The 18,952-nt window shown below is 39.3% G+C and overlaps 1 protein-coding gene across 6 annotated transcripts in view; it reads left to right on the top strand.

Moving 5' to 3' along the window:
• The first annotated feature begins 697 nt into the window (after window positions 1–697).
• The window catches only part of Chl1 (cell adhesion molecule L1 like), a 207,927-nt gene continuing 189,672 nt past the window's right edge, over window positions 698–18,952 (top strand). For 2 of the 6 annotated variants that reach the window (XM_048438481.3, XM_048438479.3), the window contains exon 1: window positions 698–1,161. The gene's annotated coding sequence lies outside the window, so the exon portion shown is untranslated. Of the gene's footprint in view, window positions 1,162–2,078; window positions 2,198–18,952 lie in introns of those variants that run through there. The other 4 variants (XM_048438482.3, XM_048438483.3, XM_048438480.3 and 1 more) reach the window with 4 other exon arrangements.

The raw sequence follows: 18,952 nt of genomic DNA, 5'->3' as shown, positions 1-18,952 counted from the left end.
GAACAGGACTGTAAGATCAATCTCACAGCCTCAGCAGAGGAAAAGTTAGAAGTCAGTAATTCTATTACCATCAAAGAGCACTTAGATGCAACAGGATATTTTTAAAGCAATATTGAGTGAACATTTGGGTATTATCACCAGTGTGTTCATGAAAAATGAAGGAGTGTGCACACCACTTATAGTGCCAATGTCTGTAACTTCCCTATAGTGCATCTCTGAAACAAACATCCTGTTTATCGGTAAAGAGAGATAGATAAGGCACCAGGAATGGACTTCTGCACAGGGAGTGAGCAAAGAAAGCTTTATTCCGTCACATTGAATTAATAGAGAGTAAATAAGAAAATGTCACTGGCCAATTTGTTGAAGTACAGATGGTAGCGGTGCACAAATTGTACACTAGATATCAGTAGAAGCGCTTTAGATTTATGCCTGCACTGATTGATTTGACAGCTACTGGAGATGCCTCTTTTGTAAATTAAATTGAGAGTTCCATCAACCCTCTCCACCCAATGAGGAAGTAAAACCAGCAAGATATTTTTCAAAGAGGTACAAGGCACCACACCCTCCACCTTGCAGCAACGGGGTAAAACAGACTGGAAGCCTGTGTGTGGAATCTGAAAGCGGAAGGGTGGGAGATGCAGCAGAGGGGAGGGATTTCTTTTTGGTTTCTAGCTGGCAAGCAAACCCCGCAGCGATTCTGCCTCTTTTGGCTTCGAGATGTTGAAAACGACAAGCAAAGTTTTGTCTTTGTTCCCTGCTTTTCATAAAACCCAAATCTAAAGCCTGTAACTCTCTCTTGTCCCAAGGGAGAGTGTGTAAAAGGGAGGGAAAAGAAGCTGTGTGGGTGAGGGGTGGCAGAGCAGATCCGGGGGACAGCGGAGGAGAGGCGCAAGCCAGTCTCTCGTAGGAGGGCGTGGATACCGGTGCAAGCTCGAACAGGTCCAGCCTTCTGGAGACCTGTGCCAACAGCAAGAGGGGACAGACGGAATCTCTGTGGGCAGACCGGGGTGTGGATCAGCGGAGAGCGTCCAACTAGAAACTCCCCTGGATCCACCCAGAGGCTCTGGACCTTGTTAGTCCCCTTTGCCTCTGTGAGCCAGCTTAAGGAGAAGTTTTCCCAAGGGAAGGTGCCCGATAGACCGGACGTCAGAGGAGGCTCAGGTGAGTATATCTGCGCGTGCCTTGCTAGGAATGGGGCTCTCTCAATCTGTCTTTTCGTCAACTCATTGAGCGAGGTGATGGAAAATCAAGGGCTTGCTCCCGGGAAAAGAACAACTCTTCTGAAAGGGAAATGGTGCACGATCCAGGACTCCATCCTTGCCCAAAATGGGAGTGGCTCGAGGTCCCTTCCCTAACCTGGGGAGAGGCGCCGCCTTTCCTAGCACCTCCGACGCAGGTGATTAGGGCTGGATTTTTGACAGCTCCAGGTCACTGGATGTAGTAAACATCTTCCAGGACCCCCGCACCCTTAAGCTCTCAACCTTCCGTAGGCTGACCTGTTTCTTCCTACATAGCCACCGCCCCCTTCCTTACCCTCTGGAGAGGATGCATACCCTCCTGTAGATTGTAGCCATCTGGGAGGAAGAAGGGTGGGGGGGCAAGTCCTCCACATCTCTCCACTGTCCACCTCTAGGTCTTGGAGGTCCAGATTCTCTCACCCCGGCCCTAAAGCCCCTATCTAACTGCTAGTCCCTAGAGATAATTCTTGGTTGCAGTGGCGGTCCCCAAATGCCTCCAGCCTGGGATGAGCGATCTGTGAACCGCCGGGTTTGGGAAAGATAGAGGCATAGAGCATTTCACCTCAACAGAACGCGGTGGGGGCGAGAGGGCAAGCCGGCAATGGGGGGGGGGGGGGCTGGTTGCCATGACTCCCTGGTAACCGAGCGGGGGAGCTGGGGATTCCAGTCATGGACAGTCCCCTTTTCCTCTTTGTGTCTCCCCTTGTCCTCTTTCTCTGTCTCTGTCTTTCTCGCCTTTTTCCTCCCTTGAGTGAAAGTGTACATGGGGAGGGAGCAGGGAGCAAGTGATTAATTTGGAGAGCTGGGATTGGAGCCGAGAGGATAGGGGGGAAAAACGTCGTTTTCTCCATCCCCACTCCCTTTGGCTGCTAAGAACCTCACTTTCTCAGCCAGGGGGAAAGGCTGAGGAATTCCTGCGAAAAATCTGGGGCGGGAGGAGCGGCAGCATCACGGTCCAGGTACTGGAGCCCAGTGTGCATCCAGAGGGAGCTGGGCGGGTGGTCTGAGGTATGGCGGAGAGGGTGGGCGCGAGTACTGATTAGCCACCAAGCACTAGCAGGTGTGCGTGGTCCTGTGCACCTGGGGCGGGAGGTAGCCCCTAACTCAGCCCAGGGAGAAAGGCGATCAATACCGCCCCGCTGGCCAGAACTGCGAAGAGCCTGCTAGTGGCAGCCAGCTGAAGGTGTGTGCACAAAAGCACGCTCCGGATGAAGCTAGGCTAGGGAAAGGGGGAGATAGGGCGTGCGCGAAGGTGTAGGAGCAGAGCTAGGTAACTCTTGCAGGTACTTCAAGGTAGTCTCCTGGAGTGTTCATCTGGTTTGGAATTTTAGCTCAACCTCCTCTGGGATGTGTGAATCAGTGTCATTTACGTCATGCCTCAGTTTCCCTCTTTAAACAATAGGTATCAATACATCTCATTTTGAGTTGGAAGACTGGACTGAAATTATTCAAGGTGGGCAGTTTACCTGCCTTTTCTGATGAATAACAATCATTCAGAAGTGAGCTGTTCTAGATGGTATTTCTGGTACAATTAATCCTCAAATTAATGCGAAATGGTAGATTATCGTTTCTCGGTACTTTTATGGAGGGCAGAATTCTGTATTTTCTAATTTTAGAAAATAATATTTGTAAAATGTATTAATAACCAGTTCAATTCGTAAATCTTGTTTATAGCAGGTTGAAAGAGAAAACTGAGCAATTGTTAGATTGGCTGAGTCTGGTTCTGAACGGGGGCAGAAAGCGGCCCCTGAAAAAAAAGCTGGTGACAAGAAAATCCAATTTCTTCCTCAATTTTCCATCTAGGATTTGAGCTCTTGTCTCATCTGCTCATGCTGAGCTAGACTTGTCTCAGTTTCAGTCTCTCTGTGATGCACCCATCTACGGCCTTGACAATTTAATTTGGCTGTAGAGTCTAATATATACCTGGATCGTCCTTCTCAGGGTCTTCAGTGCTCCGATGATTCACCTATCCTAAGGCAAAGTGTCCTGCTGCCATTACTTGAATGCTCCCGAGTAACTGACATCTGATACACAAAGATAGATGGTGTTTCTAGGCCGTTGCAGGTACTGGCTGTAGCAGCTGACTAGAATCTTTTTCAGGAAGTGCCTCTGCCATAGAAGCATAGGACTATGAAGATTAACACACATTTTGCTTTTAAACTTGCAGAACTCTTCCTTCCTTGCTAGCACCTCATGGCTGTATCAGTCTTACTTATCTGGCACTGTACAATCCGAATTCATATCATCCACAATGGGTGGTATCTTTGTGTTAATGCGCTCCTCCCAAATTAGGCAACTCGCTTTAAATCATCTTTGAGAAAACATTTCCTTACTAAAATATGTGTATACATTGGTAGATTTTAGACAACCATGCCAGGTAGATACTAGTATCTCAAACATCTTTATGAATTTCCTATTGGAATATAGTCCACTGAGAAATGCATTATCTGTAAAGAAACCTGCCCTTTGTATTTATTTCTAAAATATTTGAAGATAGGAGATAAGGCAGATCTAAAATTGCTTTGCTGAAATAATTTAGCCTGGTCCATTTTTCTGAGGAAATAAGAAAGAGCTGACCTATTAGTTTTAACTGATAAAGGGAAATAAAGTAACAGAGAGGAATTCATGTCTGATTGGAAGGGATGATTCCACCACCCCCCCCAAAAAAAACGATGCTATGAGCATCAGTTCCAAGAGTGGAGTAATGCTCCCCAGTAAGCTTCGCAGCACTCACCTCCAGAGTTTGTGTCATCTCTAAAGGGACCTGGAGGAATTAGTGTGACAGCTTGTCTGAAATCCACGTGATCATTTACATATTGTTTCCCAGGAGCTCTGGCACTAAATGTTCTATTTATTGGAAATGATTTTGCCCCTTGATTGATGACAGCCAACACTATGATAGGATGTCATCTGCTCTGAAAACACAAATTTCACTTTTCACCGTTTTCTGTTTTCCTTTACAAATCTGAGCAGCGTGCACTTGGAAAAATGCTTATGACACCAGACAAAGGGCAGCAGCAGCAAACGTGACAGATTGGAGGGTGTTGAGTCCTGAATTTGGGGAACTAATTAACGTGTCCAGGTGTAATCAAGAGGATGAACTTGTCTTTCTACAGAGGCTGTTTGCACTGGCAAACTACATTTTCTGATTCAATCAGTGCTCCATGCTATTTTTCAAACCAACTCTGAGAATACTGTATTTTCAATTATGAACATTTTGATTACAGCTTCATCCTAAGTAATTCAGTCTGAAGAGAATGCAATTATTATGGTGATTTACATACAATATGCTAAGTTAACACAGCTAATGAGTGAAAGCATAATATTCTTTCTTCTCATTCCTGGAAAATATTGTGCTAAGCATTCTTTGAAAGAAAAGATTACCTTTTTCGCCAGCACTTGGAGCCTACCTACAAGTAGACTTGGCACTGAGCCATGTTCTCTGCTATTAAAGGGAAATCGCTCACATTTTGGAGATCACGTGTCTTTCCTCTCCCTTGGGAGGGACTGGAAACAATTCTCAATTTAATTAGATATGATGTTTTTTCTTTTCTGTATATATTTCTTAAAAGGAAGAGTCTGCATTTTCTAATTCGGGGGGCTGGTTTGCACTTTAAACATTACTAATTGCTACAGTTTATTGTATGTGTGTTGCAATCTTGTGGTAAGTTAATTATAGCTTTCTCATTAGCACCATGTAGAGAATAATGAATTAACACATGCCTCTGATCAAAAGAACATCTACGTTTATCTTTGGAGAATGAAAGTGTTATTGTGTTACCAAAAGTCACTATAATTTTCCCACGAAAATCAAATTGAGTGAAATTCTCCAGCAGTATGTTAGGAAGCTTGTTGAATGAGCCAGATTGATCACAAACAAGAAAGAGTAGAGCTGTGGTTGCTTGGCAACCCAACATTATTCTGCAATTTCTTCTGGTATATTTATCCAGTACACTAAAAAATTATGTTTTGTTAATGAATGTTTTTAGGGAGTGCACAAGTAGACCATAACTAATTGAGATTTTTATGTATTGTGGATTCAAAATGATCCTACTTACCTTTTCATTGTGTTTAAACAATAAAAATATAAAAAAGTCTACTTTGTTTTCATATTTCACAATTTTTACTAAACAATGTCTGTTTATTTCCATACAAATTGTTCCCATCAAAAGAATACAAATTGTTTATTTCTTTTGAAAGTCAAATCAGTAGGACTTTGTGTAGGTGTGTTCATAAAAATAATTTCAATAAAAACCAAGCATAGAGCCAGAGGTAAAATAATTTGAGGTGAGACAAATTTTTCAAGTTATGATGGAAATTTGTGGTTCATCAGTTGCACTGGCAATTGAATAAGTTTAAGGTAGATATAGTCACCTCAAGTGACATTGGCAGATAGTGATGACAATAATAAATATATCGAATTTGGAAAATGCATCAGTACATTCTGTGCTTTGACTTTGTCTTACCATATTTTCCTGTCTGATGTTTACTTGTATCTTATTTTCTCCGTGGTTATAGAAATCTACATAACCGCTGACTCTCCTCTTGTAATCCCCTTTCCCCCAAGTCTCAGAACAACAATCCCACCATTTTTTCTACACACTATGATTTTTAGTGTGCATCACAATTCCATTCTCAGATTGTCAATTCTTTGAGGGCATGTGTTCCATTTTATGCACCTCATAAACCCTTATAGTCCCTGGCATGGTAGAAAGCACATTGTTGTGATGATGAAATGCAGTGGCCTTGTAGTTAGGCTACTGGGGTTCAGAATTGAAGGGCCCTCTTAGGTATTGAAGCTAAGGCATTTTAATTTCAGATTGATTTTATCTGTAAAAATGGCTTACACGCCGAGTTCATGCTTATTACTGTGAACATTACGTGAGACACTTTATCTAGAGCTCATAATAATTTCCAGCTTTTTGATTAATTTATATCTTTCTATATCATTTTAATGTGTGAAGAAGTAAAGACAGATAAATATGTGCTTGTGTAGCCCTTTACGTGTGAACAAACATGACCTGTGTGTAATGGTACCATCAAATTTCACTTATATTAATTATATGCACATATATGTATAGCTTCTTTGTCAAATCCTTCATAGATCCTGAGTGGTGGTTCTTTTATTTGTTTTTTACTTTATTTAAGTAACATTTTTTCATTTATTTTACATACTGACCACAGTTCCCCCCCATCCCATCACCCCTGCCCTGTGCAGTGGTATATTATTTGTATTTTGATAAATGAATCTTGCCTGAAGACTAGAGGCAAAACTAAAGCCACTAGAGGTCAGGCAATGCTGACACTCAGCTTTAATCCCAGGCTTTGGTAAACAGAATCAAAAGGATCTCTGTGAGTTCAAGGCTACCCTGGACTACACAAGATCGTGCAGAAACAAATTCAGGTGGTGATGTTGGCTCACATCTTTAATCCCAGTTTTAGAGAGTCATGCCTTTAATCCCAGTACTAGAAGGAATATAAAATGGGAGGAGAGAAAGGTTTAGTGTGGTTAGTTTGCAGTCACCCAGCCTTGGTAGTGCTAAGACTTCTCTAGTGGCTTTTCTGATTTTCTTTTCTGGTTTTTGGGTTGAACCCCAATTTCTGTGTCTGGGTTTTTATTAGTCGTGCTACAGCCCTTCACTTCTCATCTCTCCCCTTCCCCCGCACTCGTCCTCTGTCTACATTCAGAAAGGGGCTGGAGAGATGACTCTACTGTTAAAGGCTAGACTCACAACCAAAAATATGAGTGTTGGTTCTTAGTTGTGGCTGAAATGAGAAGTACTTAGAGAGAGCTGTTTAAATTATTGTCCTGCCATGAATACTGTAGGTTTGCATAGGTATTCCCTAAGGTCTTGTAGGCCTGAGTATTGACAGAGTCGCTCTGTTGTCATGAAGTGTGGTTAGAAAAGTCAGCCTGTGTGACTTTTCTTATTAAACTTTTTGGATCAAGCAACACCTTATTAATTGAAATGATATTAAATGCTCTTTTCATTTACTAAGTATAATATCATCTTTTCAACCAGCTATGTCTATGAAGATGGTAGAAAAGAAGTCATTATTGTGATTTGGGGGATGAATGGAGTAAGCCACAATGAATTTAAGTGCTTCTACTCGGTTCATAGATTTAGGCTTAAACATCAAGACGCCTGGATCTTTTGAAGTCTGAACACATATGTGTTTTACCTTATGGCTTCAAATGAGGCAGGAAGAGTAATTAGCTTTATATAAAATAACTACACAAGTGAGTTTCAGCTTAAAAACTTCTTGAGCATTGTCAAATAAAAGGGCAAACTTAACTAGGATTCAAATAGACAACCTTTGTAGTGAATCTACGCTTAATATGTGTTCTTTGTGGCTGGTTCTGAAAAACTTCTACTTAAAATTTTGATATATATGTAAAAAGTAGAGATTCTAAGATTTCTATATGTCTTATTTTGGAAAAATTCATATAACTTGACCTGAGATTGTGAGTGTTAGAGAATGCTATTGGTCTAAATTGAATGGCTGAATGGCATACTCCTTTGGGATATTTCTCTCTTCTTCGTCTCTTTTTCTTCTGGCATTTTCATATTTTAGAGGGTCAATTGAAGAGATTTTAAATAAGGGTCTACATATTTTTTAACAGGGATAAGGAAAATCAGCCAGTTTGTTAAGCAGTCTTGAGGATGTTACTGGCCTTCCCTGTAAGGTGGAAACAGATGTCACCAGAAGAGCTGAGTAGAACCTGGGGTTTTTGACAGAGGCACATAACTATTGTCTAGTCACAACACAGTGTCATCTCCGTGCTCCAGTAGATACTGCTCCTTCTGCAGAGTAGTCAGTGGACCCACCATCTTAAACTAAAAGGGCCTAGTATGTAGAGTCAAGCCGGCTTAGAATACAGCAGGTTGCAGGAAAGTCCACTGTAGATCAGGCTTGATAGGTTTGCAAAGACACTTAGTTCACTTTGGATGCTCCCAATTTATAAAATGTGAGCAATGAAAGGGCAGCTTGAAGGACCACAAACAAGTCTCATTAAATTTGCATTTATGATCATCTTTAGCCCTTTTCATTTGTTATTGTTTCCTCCTCCATTTTTATCACCCTAGATGGATGAGCTCATGTGCACATATGGGCTTCAGCTGTGGCCTCCAACCTTCAGAACAAATTGTCCATCCCCTGTTTTCCAAGACAAGGGCTGATGCAATAGGGGGGAGAATGTCAAGGACAGCTTCGACGGAGTCAGGTTTGCTCTTTGAGCAGAGGTCCTTCCCCAAGGAAAACTGCTGTAACTTTGGGGACCATGGTACCTGCGCTTAGGAAGCGGAGGCTCGAGTAACAGTGACCATGGCCACCACTGCAGTCTAGACCTTTGGGTCTTTTCAGGGCATCCCTGTCTTTGGCAAAGTCATATACACAAGGAAAGAATAAAGAAACCGATCAAGGGGACATTGCTGGGCAATTTGTGTTTCTGAAGCTAAGGGAGCAGGCATTCTCCATGACAAAATAGAAGTAGGTAAGAAAAATGCAACAATTTTTGATGATGCTATTAGCGTTGATTGTGAAAAGAGTGTGCTATTGTGTTAGACCTTTGCTAAAGACTCTAAAATGACAATATCTATTCATTATCATCTCTCTTGCATCTCAATGGGTCCAAAATAAATAATCTCATCTGCAAAAAAGGTTGGAAAGAAAATAAATACTGACCTTTTTGAGGCCTCTACCACTCAAAACTGCTTTCCCATTAATTCAAAAAATTACTCATGAAATGGCCATTTAAAATCTTAATATCTTCTATTATACAAGGCTGTATGCTTTTTAGAGAATGTTCTCATATCCTTGACTTTTACAACAATGTAGTTAATAGAAGAGGGGAAGCTGGTAGCCTGTTTAATACAATAAAAATAAATTGACTTAAAGTCAAATAACCAGCTAGGTAAGGGAATAGGACTAAAAGTTCAGATAATGTCATTTATAATGCAGTTGAATGCTTACTCTATTGCCTTCATATTTCTTTATTTGATTCCTTCTTTGAAATCTATGAGAAAACATACAAACAGTGGTGACTTTTTACCTTTTTCTCCTTTTTTTTTCTTTTCAAATCGATAGACAATATGTGAACTGCTGAGGGCTGTAAAGAACCTAGGAAAATACTACAAATGTCACCATTTACATTTCCAGGGTTGAATTCAGTCATGGCCAAATTAGAGAGCAGATTTTTATGAAGTTTCCTTAATTTTCTGTTATTTAGTTGTATGATTTGGTAGGTGAGAGGGGTCAGTGAAAGTAACCAGTCGTTTTAAGAAGGTTTATTTATTTAGCTGAGCGTGGTCACAAATATCTGCAAACCAAGCAAGTGTGAGGTATGGAGATTAGGAGTTCGAGATCTGCCTGAGTTTTATATGGATTACCCCATCGATGAATTAAGCATTTGTGGAATACCCACTTCATGCTAGCTATCAGAGTAAAGACGAAACAGAAGCTACTCAGATAATTTCATCTATCACTGTCAAATGTTTACCCAGTGTTTCACAATCCCCATGCTAGTAACTTGAGGAAAATACTTTTGTCATAATACCCCATTTTAAGTTGAGTAGCACAGACATAAAAGGGGCCTTGTTCAAAATGACACAGAATCGCTGGCAAGTGACAGTGACAGGGCTCAACGTCAGAAACATCTGCTTCCCTTTCCCAAACTCTTCATTCCTACTCTGTGCTGCATTTGAGGCCACTATCCTGTGTCAGCATCTTTTCTCAGACTTTTTGATTCCCAAAATTTCATTCCCCAAAGATGAACATTGTTCCTCGTGATCTATCCAAACTTACTTGTTATGTACCTAGTTATTCAAGGCAAACGTGAGAAAGGGAGAGAAGGAGTGTTTTAAAGTCATATAGAGCACATACATACCCTAGTTGTGGTGTCATGTCAAAAGAAGCACTAAAATCTTTCATGCAGTGGCATCATAGTGAGGAATGACCATTGAGAGAGACATTTGCAGAGTGAGGACAACAATCTTAGTTACAGTTCTTTTGAGATTAAATGCCCTGACAATGCCAATTTAAGAAGGAAAGAGTTAATAGGGATCATGTTTAGGTATGTGGTGTGAAAGTTGGAAAGTCAGGAGCTTAAAACAATGGGTCACAAAAAGCAATGAGGGCTGCTGCTGTCTGCTTAGCTGTGCTTTCTTTATGTGGTCCAGGATCCAATGCAGAGAATGGTGCAACCAGCCCACAGTGGGTAGTGGGTTTTTCTACCTTAATTAATCTGGTCAAAATAACCCCCACAAGCATGAACACAGGATTGTCTCCTATGTGGTTCTGTATTTTCTCAAGTTGACGACATCATGGGTGCATTTATGTTCCCTCTCAAATTGTACCTCATAGGCATTTGTTTCCATGGTAGTTCTTATGGCAGAAAAAGAGTACCACTGTGTGTGGAAGCCAACATTTGCTCTCTCGCTAGATTGTTCTTACCATCTTTACCATTTCTGTGTTCCTGAAGAAATGCTTTCATTGCTCTATAATACCAGAGTGCAAGTATTTCTCTCACATTTGGATATTGTATATATATATTTGTATGTATATTATTTATATATAATATTGGGTATATATCCAATATATATGTATAATATTTAGAATAGCTATATGTATACATATGTATATATACCCAACTACATTATGTGTTTGGCATTTCTGAATTGAGACAATAATTGTTAAAGAGAGTAGATTCCCTATCCCACTTTGTTGTTGTTTAAAATGATCTAGATCCTAATGATAACACTGTTTTTACTGGCACTTGTGAAGCAATGTAAAGTTGAAGAGGAAAGGAATACAATTCTTTTTCAGGAATTGATAAAACATACTTGGGAGTTGGGGGAACTTGTTTTTTAGTCAGAGTATTTAGAAGTAAATAAAGATTTGTTAGTCTTTTAGTATGCACATACCAATAGCATTCTTTTGGGGGGTTATAATTTTTTATTTTTTTTTTTAAGACAAGATTTCTCTGCAGCTTTGGGGTCTGTCCTGGAACTCCCTCTGTAGACCAGGCTGGCCTTGAACTCACAGAGATTTGACCACCTCTGCCTCCCAAGTGCTGGGATGAAAGGCATGACACCAGGGCCCCGGGACATAGTATTCTTAAATGCTGATTGACTTCCACAGGCTTCTTTTTTTTGTGAAACTGATAGTGGTTGTTAAGAATGTGGTTGTTTCCTTTTTGGTGTTGACTAGAGATTCTATTTTCTCCCACTGTATACACTGTTGGACCTTTGTTTAACCATTGTCTTCTCCTCCAGAGTATAGAGATGATATATATTTCTATAGTATATAATATGTATTTGGTTTGTCAAAAAGTATGTTTATCACTATGTTGTGAATATAAATATTTTTAACTGGCTCTATACAATGCATCTGGTATCACGAAATTCATATACTAGCTAAAATGTGATGCTGTACAGAATCCTTCAAAGATTGCAGCTTTGACTTGGCAATAAGCAGGGAAACAGAAATAATAACTTTACCATCTGCAGCCTACAGCCTATACGGGCATGAATAATTAATTGACTACTTGGAGTTATTTGTTATTGTTCTGTGATATGAAATGTGCTCGTTTTTCTGTAGAGATCAGAGTAACGGATTAAAATAAAAACTAAACACAACTTTTCAAAACTGACCTTGATCCCATTCGCTTTATGACTTCTGGAAATCCCTAGAGGAGATAGCTATCAAAGGGTCTCAACTGTCTAACTTTTCTATGTCTGCAAGTTTCTGCCTCTAGTTGATTTAGGCTGAATAGATTTTTTACACAGTTGATGTGCTTAAGTTAAATGAAAGGACTAAGTGCTCAGGTGCACCTTAATATGTGCTTTTGTGAGTCAAGGTCAAATGAATTGGATTTGACCTTAAACATTGCCCCTTTAATAAAAAAAAATGTGTGGCTGGTGGGGGCTACCATCACAGAGAATGTCTTCCATTCCTGTTTTAAAATTGATGTGAATTGTTTAAATGGAAATTGACATCTGTGCACAAAACCTTTTGAAAGTTATCCTCTATTTTCCTCTTTCACCAGCTATAAACTGAGGCTATGAAGAGCATCTACTGTCCCCTTCAGTGGCATTTGGAGGATTCATGAACTAATATTTGTAGAATGCTTTGAAGATAAAGGTGTCAGCTATTATTATTACTAATAAGCCATTTTTCTCCACTGCAATTTTGGACAGCCGCCATTAAAAACCCATTATTGTATTTAACAGTAAAACAATCTGCTACAGCCTAGTATTTACTGCCTCAATTAAGCATACTTCCCACTCCTTTTGCCCTTCCAAATAAAGTGCTGTTGAGAAGGGACATAAAGGTGTGTCCTGTCATTTCCCAAGCTCATCTAAGTGCTGAGCTTGGGTCGTTTGCCTGTCTCTGGAGAAAGCTGGGATCTGTACTCCATGAGAAACAAGTTGGGCTGCACTTTTGTTTTTGTGGTTTATGAAAGGCATGGATCATTAACTTCTGGGCTTTTCACCCATTTGCATGTATATTATAGTTTATTATCTTTGAAGGTTGAATTCAGCTATCTTTTTCATTGCTTGGCACTGATACCAAGAATGAAATGGACTCACATTGGTGGTTATAGATATGTGCATGCATGAGAGAGAATTGTTATTCAGTATTTAGAACTCATTACTAAGACATAAGTTGAAAACTGAAATAATTATACATCTACTTCCAGTTCACAAATATTAATAAATAAAATTTAAGGTCTTGAATTATATAGACCAATGTCTTAAATGAGTAAGTTACTATAACTAACATATGGCATTAAATCCCAACTGAAATTTATTTCCATGTCTGTAGATGTCCTAAAATACAGAATGATACTGAGTAATGAAACAACTCACATATTTCCAAAATAATGCTCACTTTAAAAAAGTTACTTGACTACATCAAATAAGAATAAAAATTAAAAAAATAAATCAGTGCCTATGTTGATACCTGCCCAGGACAATCAGTGGTAGCTCCTTTTGCATTTTTCAGCAATCCTGAAACTTGAAAGAAAGACCTTCATTGTAACACAAATGTAGTTTTCTCAGAAAAAAAATCAATACTTTACAGCACAGATTTTGTTATAGAAAACCCTTCCTCGGTCATTATTTCTTTTATTTTAGAATAATTCAAATGAACACAGTCATCTGTTTGATTTTGGTAGATAGCAGGTCAGGGCGATGAGGGGAGTCTTACAGGATTATTCACAGAAGAAAGAACTTACAATCAATGTCTTTCCATCAAGCAGGAGACATTTAAAGTGATAGGTGTGATAACTCAAAAAACATAAGGCTAATGATCCTGAAGGTACAAAATAGTTCAAAATAAAGAAAATGTATTGTGGTACATTACCTCTTGGAGTGCTGCTCATTCATCTGAAAGGTGGGTGGAACAACTCTTTCCCAGCACTCCGATCCCAGCCCCCAACGGAACACGAAACCTTTTCAAAGGGTTCATTTTTGATTAGTGCATTAATAAGTATCCAAAAGAGATGCTATTGTTCACAGACAGGGTTTTGTATTGTCCTTGGAGGTGAACTGTGGCACATGTTCTAACATTGATATCGCACAGGGAGACCATGCTGTATAATTACTGTTCCTATCTGATTGACTTCTAAAGTCAGACTTACTCTAGTTTCATCTTTTTCTTTGTTGAACTGCACATAAAGAATTTACCATATGACTTAAGGTATTTTAAATTCAGGAGATATTACAATGCTTGGGGGTTGAAGCACGTGAGGTACGCAGAGATGAAGTGTCTTTTTAATGAGCAATGTATTAGAAGAGATAGTAGTACCACAGACAGAAGACAGACAGACAGCAGCATGACTGTGGCTCTGAGGAGAGGTCAGGCCCTCATGTTAGAATTGGAACTGTGGGTCCTTTCTTGTAGCTTTCATAGGAGTAGGGGTGACAAGAGCATTGAAATGTTTTCTTTTTTGGTCCTCAATTTCCCATTAGTAGAGGTATCCAATGAGTGTTCAGTTAAGGTGATCAATAAAGACGTTTCATGCTTGGCCATTATTGAGCTTTGGTGGGACCTGGAAGACAAGAATCTAGGCAAATAAGCTACCTCACTTATGGAAATGCAAATTTCTGTAGATACTGGAATTGATGCAGTTCAACCATAATGTAGGTATTTTACAAAATGGCATGTCCCTGGCTAACAGATAAATACTTTGCATATATGATTCTTAGTATATCAGTTGGGAAATGAGCCAGCAGTTTGTTTCTGAGAAGAAAAATATCTCAGAGCTTATGTATAGTTTTATTAGTCAGGGTTTTCTATGAAAACAGAACTTAAAATAATACATTACACATACACACAAAGCACACATGTATATTTACATAAAAACACACATATAATCTCATATATATACATACACACATATATGATTTATGAGAATGTCTTAAATACTGTGGTCCATCTAATCCAACAATGATGCTAAACCAATGCAGGTTGCAAGAATCCAAAAACTGCTCAGTCCACAAGGCTGGATGTTTCAGTTGATGTTCAGTATATACCAGAATCCTGAAGAAGTAGGCTACAATGTTAGTGAAGAAAGAGACTTTCCAGCAAAAGCAAGACCAAGCAGGCAAAGTGAGCAAGATTCCTTGTTCCATGTCCTTTATATAGGCTGCCAGCAGACAATATGATCCAGATTAAAGATGGATCCTCCCACTTCAAAAAATATGCATAAAAATGTGTTTTCTCACTTCAAATAAATTAATTAAGAAATAACTCCCCAATCTCAGATGTACCAGCTGCTTTAGTTTCTGTTAATTCCAGATGTAGTCAAGTTGAAAATCAAGAATTGTCATTATAATGGTTAAAAGGGGAGCTATTAAAAGATGATTCTCAGGTGTTAATGTTTAGCTGGTTATATAAGAAGTAAATGGACATTTTTTCATTTATCTGTTGATATATAGCAAGTTACCCCATAATCCCAAACAGTAGAAACATGAAATATCGTGACACCATAGGTTGGAGCTTCAGGCAGAACTCACTCTGGTGACTTCTCTCTTAGAGGGCACCATAGAGATTCTATGGTGCTGATTAGGGATTGCCTGGATGGGCTGAAAATCCAAGATGGCTTCATTCTGTTGTGGCAAGAAGGCCACATGAAGCCCACATGCCCTTTTGGCTTTTCTTGCAGCCCTCAGGACTCTCTACTGGACTTTTTATTGAGCTCAGAGTTCTTTCCATAGAGGTGTAGGACCTAAGAGCCCAATCTGGAATCTCAACTATTTTCCTAAAGATTAGTTTTGAAAACAAATCAAGATTCAGTGAAAGTGTAAGATTCCTGCTTATAGGTTCTAGTAGAAGAATAGGGAGGAATAAAAACAAAATAGAAATGCTTATTATCAGAATTACCAAATCAGCTTCTATGTCCCAAAAGTAGATCTCTCCATCGCCAGTTCCTCAAAATTTGACTAGCATAGAACCCTCATATTTGAAAATAGTAACATGCCAATAGTTCTTTTTTTTTGTTTAAGGCATCAATTGAACAAGTTTTTAAATCATTCTATATATTTTATTTTCTAAAAAAATGCTTTTATTGAACTATATATTTTTTCTCCTCTCCCCTCCCTTCCTCTTCTACCCTCTTCCATGATCCCCACATTCCCAGTTTACTCAGGAGATTTTGTCTTTTGCTATTTTCCATGTAGAGTAGATTTATGTATGTCTCTTTTAGGGTCCTCTTTGTTGTCTAGGTTCTCTGGGATTGTAAATTGAAGACAGGTTTTACTTTGCTTTATGTATAAAAGCCCCTTATGAGTGAGGACATGTTATATTTGTCTTTCTGGGTCTGGGTTACCTCACTCAATATGATATTCTCTAGATCCATTCACTGGCCTGCAAATTTTAAGATGCCATTATTTTTTCTGCTGTATAGTATTCCATCATATAAATGTACCACATTTGCCTTATCCATTCTTCAGTTGAGGAGCATTTAGGTTGTTTCTAGATTCTGGCTTGAAAAATAATGCTGCTATGAACATAACTGAGCACATGTCCTTGTGGTATGATCGAACATCTGGTGTAGGAGGTCCTTCTTTCTATGTGTTTCTTGTATTGGTTAATAAATAAAGAAACTGCCTTGGATTGATAGGGACAGAACTTAGTAAGCAGAAAAAACAGAACTGAATCCTGGGAGGAAGAGGGCAGAGTCAGAGAGAAGCCCTGGATCCTCTGCCTGAGATGGATGCCGGTTAGAATCTCCAGTACGTCACTGCCATGTGGCGATACACAGATTAATGGAGATGGGTTAAGCTAATATGTAGAAGCTAACCAATAAAAAGTTAGAGCTAATGGCCAAGCAGTGTTTTAATTAATACAGTTTCTGTGTGGTTATTTCTGGTATAAGCTAGCTGGGCAGCTGGGACAAACAAGCGGCCCCTCCTTTTACAAGCATCCTTTGTGTATATACCCAAAAGTAGTATTGCTGGGTCTTGAGGTAGGTTGTTTCCTAATTTTCTGAGAAATCATCATACTGTTATCTAAAGCAGCTGTACCAGTTTGCACTCCTACCAGTAAAGGAAGAATGTTCTCTTTACCCTACATCCTCTGCAGCATAAGATGTCATAAGTGTTTTTGATCTTGGCCATTCTTATAGGTGTAAGATGGAATCTCAAAGTTGTTTTGATTTGCATTTCTCTGATGACTAAGGATTTTGAGAAGTTCCTTAAGTGTCTTTCAGCTATTTCAGATTCATCTGTTGAGAGTGTTCTGCTTAGTTCTGTATTCCCTTTTTTATTGGATTATTTGTTCTTTTGATGACCTGTTTCTTGAGTTCTTTGTATATTTTGGAGAGTAGCTCTGCCCAGTGTGGGTTGATGAAGATCTTTTCTCATTCTGTAGGCTACCGTTTTGTCTTGTTGACTGTGTTCTTTGCTTTACAGAAGCTTCTCAGTTTCAGGAGGTCCCATTTATTAATTGTTTCTCTCAGTGTCTGTGCTACTAGGGTTATATTTAGGAAATCTTCTCCTGTGCTTGTTGTAAAAGACCACTTGTTGGTCCTGGGCTGCTCAGCCCCAAAATAACCACATAGAAACTGTATTAATTAAATCACTGCTTGGCCTATTAGTTCTATCTTCTTATTGGCTAAATCTTACATCTTAATTTAACCCACTTCCATTATTTTATATTTTACCATGAGGCTCGTCGCCTACTGGCAAGGTTTTAGAAAGTCTGTCTCTGGTTGTGGCTCCATGACTTCTCCCTGACTCCACCCCCTTTCTTCAAGCATTCAGCTTAGTTTTTCCTGTCTAATTAATTTCTACCTTGCTATAGCCAAGTCAGTTTCTTTATTCATTAACCAATAAAAGCAACACAGAGACAGAAGGACCTCCCACACCATGTGCCCATTCATTGAAGGCTACTTCCTACTTTCTCTTCTACGAGTTTCAGTGTGACAGGTTTTATGTTGAGGCTTTCGATCCTGAGTTTTGTGCATGATGATAGATATGGATCTATTTTCATTCTACTACATGTTGATATCCAGTTATTCTAGCACCATTTGTTGAATATGCTTAATTTTTTTCATTTTATATTTTTTGCTTCTTTGTCAAAAATTATGTGATCATAGGTGGATGGATTGATATCCAGGTCTTCAATTCTCCTGTCTGTTTTTATGCCAATACCATGCTGTTTTCTGTACTGTAGCTGCATAGTAGAGCTTGAAGTCAGGGATTACGGTGCTTCCAGATGTTTCTTTATTGAACGGGATCGTTTTGCATGTCAATATTTTTTGAGTTTTGACAAAATTGATATTTTCCTGCTTTGTTTTGGTGTGTGTGCCTCTGTGTGTGTGTGTGTGTGTGTGTGTGTGTGTGTGTGATTTTTGTTATTTTGTTTGAACTTAAGACTTCATGCATGTTTCGCACATGCTTTTCTTCTGTGATACATGTGGCCCTATGAAGTACATATGGCTTTTGTCTAGAGAAAGCAGTAGAGAAATAAGAGGAAGGGAAAGTTTGTTGGCTGCAACATTGTAGACTAAGACTTGAGTTGGGTGAGATGCTCTTGTTCTTTCCCCTAGCTCTGCTTATATTCATCCTTCCCCTTTTTCATTTCTCTTGGAAATGGTTTGGACTTGTGACAACCAGGAAATTCCTTAGCAGATTCCAAAGGGCCATTTACAGTGAACTCTCCATGCTGGAGATGCACTGCTTAGATTGCCAAGGGATGCCAGCCCCATGGGGGAGAGAGTAGAGGTCACTTTCCTTTTTACTTCCATAATCATGTAAGACACAATGGGAAGGGGAATATGCAATTTATTGTGAAATGAGGAGTAGGGATTTAACTGTAGCAATCCCTTATCTGTAGCTTGCTTTCCCTTCTAATGTTCTAATGATAATGAAGAACTGTGGCCATTACTGGTAGAGTTTCTGTGTATCCATGACCTCTACTCTACTGTCTCCCTAAATCTTGCTATTAACTTCTTTCCTTGTATGTCTCTGTTCTTTCTCTGTTATTAGAAAGCATATGGATGGGCTTATCATTCTTATTCTGCTGGAGTTATGACTCAACTTGTGAGAAACACAAGAACATGTTAGGCTTCCATTATCTTGGCAAAAGCATATTAGGATATATATTTCTCATGTTCCCTAAGGCAACTCAATGGCACCAGCAACATATATAATTTTAAAATACTATGCTACTGTGAATTTAGTTCTGAACTGGTCATGCTATAAATT

Source organism: Myodes glareolus, chromosome 3 (assembly GCF_982192425.1).
Source record: "Myodes glareolus chromosome 3, mMyoGla1.1, whole genome shotgun sequence".
NCBI classification, from domain to species: Eukaryota; Metazoa; Chordata; class Mammalia; order Rodentia; family Cricetidae; genus Myodes; species Myodes glareolus.
This window is presented reverse-complemented; position numbering and strand designations above follow the sequence as displayed.